Source organism: Lampetra fluviatilis, chromosome 20, assembly GCF_964198595.1.
Source record: "Lampetra fluviatilis chromosome 20, kcLamFluv1.1, whole genome shotgun sequence".
Taxonomy (NCBI): Eukaryota; Metazoa; Chordata; class Hyperoartia; order Petromyzontiformes; family Petromyzontidae; genus Lampetra; species Lampetra fluviatilis.
In genome coordinates, this window is record NC_136294.1 from 7,903,678 (window position 1) to 7,912,473 (window position 8,796).

An 8,796-nucleotide genomic window follows, 5' to 3' on the forward strand; every position below is an offset into this window, starting at 1 on the left:
CCGCGCGAGTACACAAAGCAGCGCACCGACTCGGCCGTTAGCCTGCAAGTCCATCCACATCCCTCGCCACGTGCTCGCCCACGATGATCTGGAATTCATTTTTTTTAATTGCATTTTGTGTTAGAGGATTATTGCCGCGCGCCCGCTCGCGCCCCGACGACTGCCTGCGCGCATGCCGAGTGGCATGATGCACTGGGGAGACGTTTTTAATATCGCGCGTCCTTTAAAATGCCCGCGGCAGTATTTGTCCATACCTTGTGCTCGGGTGCTGTTTGCGCATCTTCGTGAACGAACTCTCTTCGCTGCCTCCACTGCAAGAACGGCGCTCGCAAATTCCTGTACGCTTAACGCAGAGTGCACGGCCCGCGGTCCAGTTCGCGTATGATCATCGTCGTCGTAATAAATTAGCTTGTTTACCATTGCCAAATCTGCAACATCTCGGTTTAGGACCGGAGGATTATCTTTTTGGTTTGGGTTTTCTTACTGCGAGATGTACTTTTCTTTCCAATGAATGTCGGTGCTCGCGTTGAAGGAAGAAATCTTCGTAGATGTAAGTGGTAAGGTGGGCGATGGGGAGGTTCCTTTACGCATCTCAACCCTTAACCACCGGCTGTCGTTTTAACAACTCGTCGAAAGTGTGTCCACTGTCGCTGAGGACGACGGAGTAAGGGAGTTTATTTAGATCTTGACTTAAAGATTTCATGACCGCAGGAATTAAATTCATATTATTTGGGAAAGACCTAAAGAATATAGTTTATTTACAGTTAAGATGCAAAGGGTCAACAAATAAAAATACCACATTCGACATTTCTGACGACTTGGGACACACAATCTGCATACAAACCCTCGTGTTTGAACTCCGCATTTGTCACCCTTTCAAGCCAGTGAAATTGAATCTTTCTTTTTACTTGAATCTTTCGCATTGCCCTGTCCTGTCTGACAGTCTATAGCACAGGACACACGTAATTCCAAAAATGCCTTTTTGCTAAACCGACTGAGACTACTACCTGTTTGGGAATGGCTTTGTGGACCTTGTTTAGACGAGCCCTGCTTAAAAATACTTTTATTTTTCATGAACACATTTGACTTCTTACCATCAAGATGCACACGTCTGTTTATTACGTAGAGGGTGCTCGGCAGAGACTTGAAATGGGACCCTTTGGTCTTTTCTCACGGTGCATTTCCAATATTTGTTTTCTAGCGCACTTAAAAAGAAAAGAAAAAAACATAATGCCATGGTAACCTCAAGTGTCGATTTATTTTAATGGGTTCCGAATGATAGTTGGTATACAAAAACGTATGTAATGCCATACGAGACCAGAATATGATGGAGGGGAATATTGATTTTGTTTTCCAGTTTTAAATTATTTATTTTTGACAACAAACATTGCCTTCTGCTGGGATGGGTTGCCTTGACGGTGAAGTTTTGCAGGTCGGTATTCCAGAACTGAAGTCTAATTGGTAACGCGGCTTTGTAAAGGGCATGCCTCGTTTCACATTAAACCTTGTTAAGGGACGGGTTTCATTTGTGTGGTTTTTTTTGTCCGCGCGTCGCTTGGAATGCAACGCCGCACGTTGACGAGGGTCACGTTTGGCGTGCTGCACCATGGACCAGATGTCACCACTGAATGGTGGCTTTGCCTGCCGAATGAAAGGGGCCGTCCATAAATGACGTCACGCACCTGGGGGGGGGGGTGAGATAAAGGTGACGTCACATCAAAATGCGCAACTTTAAATAAATATAGAATTGTTATAACAACACTGATTTTGATTAACTATTTTATTATTTAAATTGACCAAGGTCACCTTTTATTTATTCCATGGAGCATTTTGCTTCTCCATGGGAGAATGGAGAAGCATACATTTGAACATTTTTCATTCTGTGGAATGTGATTGTTATAATTGTACTCTCCATTTTGCTTCGTTCTACTACAAAGTTTCAAGTATTTTTTTTATAATTTTAATATTTTATAATTCTAATATAATTTCAATATAATCTTCTGAACATCTGCAGTTTTAGTTCGACGTTAAATATTTTCAAGAGAATTTTATGCTAAATTTAAGCTTTCCAAAGCCTTTTTAATACGTGCTTTCTCCTACAACATCGGAGTGCAGCGCCACATTAAATACGCACGACAATGACAATAGTTTAAAGCGATTTGAAGCATGTTTTATTTTAAAAATGGAAATATGGTTTTGGGTGGGGGGGGGCAGAGCTTTGTGACGTCATATTTTAGGGGGGTCCGACTTTGTGACGCTGTGCGAGGGGGGGGTCAAAAATCGTCCAAAATCGCGTGACGTCATTTATGGACGGCCCCAAAGCACAATGTTTATACCACTACTGTGGCTCACCAGAACCCAAATAATACCTGCGGAGTGGCATCTCCTGGTTTAATGGCACTGGAGAAACTAGCGATCGGTGCAGTTGATGGAATGCGCGATTAATATATCCTATCTTGATTTGAAGCTTTCGTGACTGCAGGAATCCATACTCTTTGGTTCTTTCGGTAAATTCACGTAGGTATAAAATAAATCTCCATAGTCGCACTGTTGATGTTCTGATGGGGTTGATGGTACAGCAGTTTGTTTGAGCAATGTCAAAGCCAGGAGGTGGAATTGGCACCATAGTTTGGTGCAAGAGTTGTGTGAGAAAGTGAGCCTTTCACCAATGTTTCCAAGTGTGGTGTTGACGGCTCAAAATAACTCCCGGAGATCAGCTGCGAAATCAATCCGCCAGGTGGCTCGGCGGTAGAGCGAGCAAATGACTCGCAATCGGAAGATTTAACAGCCTCGTTGGGAGATTCATTTGTCTCATCACTTGGGGTCGATAAAATAGGTATCTCTGAGGAAGTCGATGGTGATTGTGCTATAGAGACTCATCCACGTCATAGGAATTTGACATTTTCAACACTGGCTCGGAGCTGGAAACAAGATAAGCACCGCTGCAACCCATTTGAGCAAGACATTTCTGGCTTTTTGTTGTACGAGTTGACGTTTGGACTTTTATTTCCGCCATGGTATAGTAATGCAGTTCATTCACAAAAGTGCAAAATGGGGCAATGTCCATGGAATTGAATGTTTGCGGAGACCGTTTGTGAGATCAACTACTTCCGACAGAAACGTGCTTCAATTTACACGACACGCAGCCGCTGGTATCATCACGTGACAATTCCACTTCGCCACAACGAATATTTGCAGAGGTGCGTTGTCCGCAGAGGTGATCTCCGTGTACCGCCTTGGCTTCATTTTGACATTTTCTGGCAAAAGCGTGAACAACGAATCGACAATGACGAACCACGCCACTTGGCCGGGAACTGTTAGAACTCAATCGCCGCTGTTATGCTTAACAGTGGCCAAGATATTCATGGGAAGCGGCGTTGCTTTGTTGGCTTGGGGCCCGTGTTCTCAGCTCCGTGTGTTGCTCGGGTCCAACGATACGGGCTTTTTGCGCGCATTAATTCCGTGATGCTCCATAGCGCGAGCTGCTGTTGTCGCAGCTTTGAGTTTCTCTCCGGTTTTTGTTGCTGTCACCTTCAGATGAAGTGCAACAAGTGGCCAAGGATGAATATCGTGAGTTTTACTGGTAGGAACCCACTGGTTCCACCAGCCCACGGGGAATTATTGTGCCCGTCCGTCGTGCAGGGAGGGGCTGGGTGAGGGGTGGGGCTGGGTGAGGGGTGGGGCTGGGTGAGGGGTGGGGCTGGGTGAGGGGTGGGGCTGGGTGGGGAGGGGCTGGTCACCTCGTGGTGCCCTTATAAAACTCAACGTTTAACCTACTCACGCCGGCTTGTGCCCGCCCTCAGTCGGGCATATTTGCGGAATACACCACGCCGCCGTTGACCCTGGCCATTGACCAAGCAACCCAACGTTCCTACCAGCTCCCCCCGCAGGAATGTGTTTAATTTGTTTGAGGAGCCAAGCTTCCCCAATTCAATTTGTTTGTTTATGGAGGTCATGCAGGTTTACTCTTCACTGCAGGTCTGTTTAGCTTTAGTTATTTTTGAACTATGCAGAGCGTCTCCATAAAAATGTTATTTAAATGATAAAAAAAACCTCAGCCTTATCGGTCTGAGGTCATGTGTGTTTTTGTCTTCTCGTGTTGGCCTGCAAAGTTTCAATAAGTGAACTTCAAATAAATAAGTGAGCTATGGAGCATCGCTGCACTCGATTTGCATGTAGCATGGAGTCTAGTGGAATGTGTTCTCTAATCGCTCCAATGGGAGGAAATAAATTCTGCACGGGATGATATCGGCAGCCCATGTAAGGCTTAATGACCATTGCTGAATTCCTACAACGGTTGAAACGCTAACATTGTGATAAGGTGCCTAGTTTGAACGTTTTTTTAGATGGGTAATTTTTGTCGCGGTTCAAACACGCACCTGAGACACAAAACTAGATATAAACAGGACCTGCAAAATAACTGTCCATAAATAATGTCAAATGTAAAAGCGTTCTAGGGAAAAGTTATGTTGATAATTTCGATTTAAAGCTTTCGTGATTGCAGGGATTCATCTTCTTGGTTCTTTCGGTAAAGTCACGTAGACGGGAAATAAAAAATAAAACATAATAAAATAATTCTCACGACGTTTCGGCCACAACGCAAGCAGCCGTCCTCATGTGAAGAACAGGTCTGTCGGAAAGACAGCGTCCTGTTCTTCACCTGAGGACGGCTGCTTGCGTTGTGGCCGAAACGTCGTGAGAATTATTTTATTATGTTGTATTTTTATTCTTTTATTATTTCCCTTCTACGTGACTTTACCGAAAGAACCAAGAAGAGGATGATACTGACCGAATCTGTCAACATGACAGCTACTTCAGGGGTGCAATTCTCCTTGTCGGGGATTTGCGTGTTGACGTTGCGGATACGGCCACAAGGTGGAGCCAGGTGAACACTTGAATTGAGCGACTTGTACTCGCTAATCAATCGGCCGTGGGGAACCATGGAGAGTTGCGATTCAACCTTCCACGCCGTCGATAACACTGGTTTTAACACACTTTTTCTGGCATAAGGTATTCCAACGGTTACAAGGTAATTTTGGGGTGCTTATTCCAAATCTGGCATCAGTTTTTGTCTATCACAATATCAAATATTGCATTTTCAATAAACACTGCAGAAGATAAATATTAAATGAATGTGGATATCTACATAAAATGATATTGTAAACACACTATCCTAAAAATACAGCACCATATTTTAACACTAAAGCAGTCACTGACTCGCAACAACTTGCAATCATAAGTGACAGAGTTAATTTCGGGTAAAATCAATGAAAATGGGGTATGCCGATAGCATAAAAATGAGATGTGATAGAGCAAATCTGAGAACAGATTTGGAATCACCACCCTAAAATTAGTCTAAAACAGCTGCAAAAATCCAGGCCAGGAAAAAAAGTGTTTTTGTTGTTGTTGTTGACCAGTGTGATCAACCATCAAACGAATCGGGACCGGGCATGGCCGATGCGCCCACCTGATGCCACAAATGGCGCATCAAAGATTCGGCGGCCTGCGAGTGCGTTAACTAATCCCAAACCATGGACCACATCGTAAACACTCCGCTGCTGTCTTCACGGCTTTAAAGGAGGAATGGAGGAGATCCATTCTGCTTATGAACAGACAACTGAGTGGATAACAAATTTACAATTACGTCTTTAATCTGCTGTTATTAATACATACGAAAGAAGAATGTCCTCTGCTATCTGCAGACCGAACGACAGCCTCTCTCAGGCCGGTCCAGTCCATGCCGTGTCATGTAACACGGCCGAACCACTGCGGGTTTCTTCTGTGGTTAGTCAGGGCTCACGCTCACCGATTGCCCTTGTGGTCTCTAAGCAAGGGGACCCATCGTTATGCACAAAAGTTGTAAAAAAACACTCGAATCTCAAATTCGCCAGTACCAAATGAAAAAAATTGCATTGAAAAACGTCATTTTTAAACTGTACATTGTGAAGGAGCTGCGAAACTGCCAATTGGTAAGGTCAGCAAAAGTATTGGGTGTCCATAAAGGTGCCCTCTATTATTAAACAAGAATTGACATCAGATTGATCGATACACACACACACGTTTTTTACCACTAGATGTCAGCAAACCACCAAGAGTGTCCTTATTTTACTATATAAAGCAACATTTTGCAAGCGATATTTGAAAGTCGTGTCTTCATATTCTTGGTTCTTTCGGTAAAATCACGTAGAAGGGAAATAATAAAATTAAACAAAATTCTCACGACGTTTTGATTGCAACACAAGCAATCATCATTAGGTGTGAAAACCACAGCAAGAACATTTGAAAAAAGTGGCGGTGGTTTTCACACCTGATGATGATTGCTTGTGTTGAAATCGAAACGTCGTGAGAATGTTATTGTTTTATATGTATTATTTTATTATTTCCTTTCTACGTGACTTTACCGAAAGAACCAAGAATATGAATCCCTGCAGTCACGAAAGCTTTAAATCAAAATTAAAGTCGTGTCTTCGGTAAAAATAATATTTCTAAGACTGGGGAAAAATCCTACAGTATTGCAGAGCATTTTGTGCCGGCTATCATAGATTTTAAAATGTTTGGCACGTTGATTTGGAATCATGCACGTTAGTTCGCAAGCCATCCACGTCTGGGGAAGCTGCTCAACGTGTTGGACACAGCCATAGCGCGTAGTCCACGCAAGTCGATTCAAAGATCTTAAATGGAATAGGAGGCTGCTCTCCTAGCTTACATTTACATGCTAATCCCTCACATTAACATCATGCTAATCCCTCACATTAACATAGCCACTTCTGTGTCCTCGTCGAGAAGGCCGCTCTCCGATCTTACATTAACATGCTAATTTCTAACATTAACATCACTAGCCCCGGCCACTTCTTTATGACCCTTGATGTACACCCATTTCAAACCTTTTAAAACAGTCTGTCTCAGCAGCAGGCCACGCTTTCCCACCTGATGTACGCTTGTGTTGCGCCCGAAACGTCGTGATTTATTTGATTTTATACCTACGTGACTTTACCGAAAGAACCAAAGAGTTTGGTATGGATTGCACCACAGGTCACGTACACTCGCCATGTGCAAGAGCTTTGACAAGTGGATTACAGAGGCATTCAAATCAAAATAATCACAGCTGAGATGTTGCCAAACACCCGGGGACTCCCAAATCTCGGTGTGATGCTTTGCCAATGCCGTGAAAGATTTGCGAAGGTTTAGAGCGATGAAACTTATACAATTGTCATACTAACAAGAGTCTGTATAGTTTCATCGACCGAAATTAAACTGCGAATTAACATTCTTTAATAATGGAGGATACCTTAATAGACACCCTGCATGATGCCTGTCCATCTGTTTGGTAACATGTTTTCACTACTAAACTCGCCACAGCTTACCAATAGAAAAAGCTCAGATTTACAATAGTTTTTGGACACGATTGGCAACAAGACACTTTCAAGCAAACAATTCTTAGTCTTAAAAGTAATGTTATTCTGCCCCGCAAGATAGTGAATATGCACGTGTAGGGGTATAAATGGGCTATGTGGGGCAACGGGGACTGCAGACACTTCCAGTGAGGGAAAAAGTATTTTATCCCCTGCTGATTTTGTACGTTTGCCCACTGACAAAGAAATGATCAGTCTATAATTTTAATGGTAGGTTTATTTGAACAGTGAGAGACAGAATAACAACAACAAAATCCAGAACGCATGTCAAAAATGTTATAAATTGATTTGCATTTTAATGAGGGAAAAAGTATTTGATCCCCTCTCAATCAGAAAGATTTCTGGCTCCCAGGTGTTTTTTATACAGGTAACGAGCTGAGATTAGGAGCACTCCCTTTAAGAGTGTGCTCCTAATCTCAGCTCGTTATCTGTATATAACGAGCTGAGATTAGGAGTACTCCCTCTAAGAGTGTGCTCCTAATCTCAGCTCGTTACCTGTATAAAAGACACCTGGGAGCCAGAAATCTTTCTGATTGAGAGGGGGTCAAATACACCTGCAGGGGCAATTGCAGTATCCCGAGTCCCGGAGCAGGAGGAGCTGTGGGATGTTCCAGGATCCCACACAGCCCCTCCCAACGGGTGGGAGCTGCGGGGTGGTTTTGGATCCCACACAGCCCCGCCCCTCGGTGTAAAAGCGTTGATAACGGACCTCTCGAGAGGTTCGGGAGCCAGTACGAAGACGGAGCGAAGACAGAAGACGGAGCAGCTCAGCTAGGATCCTGGAGCCCCTGACCCGACGTCCTTATCAGGGCCGGGTCTGAGCGGCCAGTGGTTGGGACCCGCACCCTGGCTAGGTCAGGTCAGATAGCCTCCCCTAGGTAATTGTTAGCTGGAGGGCTCGGGAGAGAGATAGCCTCCCCTAGGTAATGGATAGCCGGAGGGCTCGAGAGCGTGACCAGTGTTAGGGACGCAAGCCATAAGTAGTATTCCGTACGGTGTTACAATAAACAAGTGTGCCTCTAAGACAAGCCTCCGGAGTTGTAACAGTACACATGCATTAAGATCTTAATTTTAGAACTTTCGTGACTGCAGGAATTATTATTTGGTTCTTTCGGTTAAGTCACGTCTAAAGATAAAATAATAAATTAAATTAAATAATAGAATACGACGTTTCGATTGCAACACAAGCAATCATCATCAGGTATAATGAAATAGCGACATAATATCTAACCAGAAAACTATATGTCTGTCTATAGTTTTCTGGTTAGATATTATGTCGCTATTTCATTATACCTGATGATGATTGCTTGTGTTGCAATCGAAACGTCGTATTCTATTATTTAATTTAATTTATTATTTTATCTTTAGACGTGACTTAACCGAA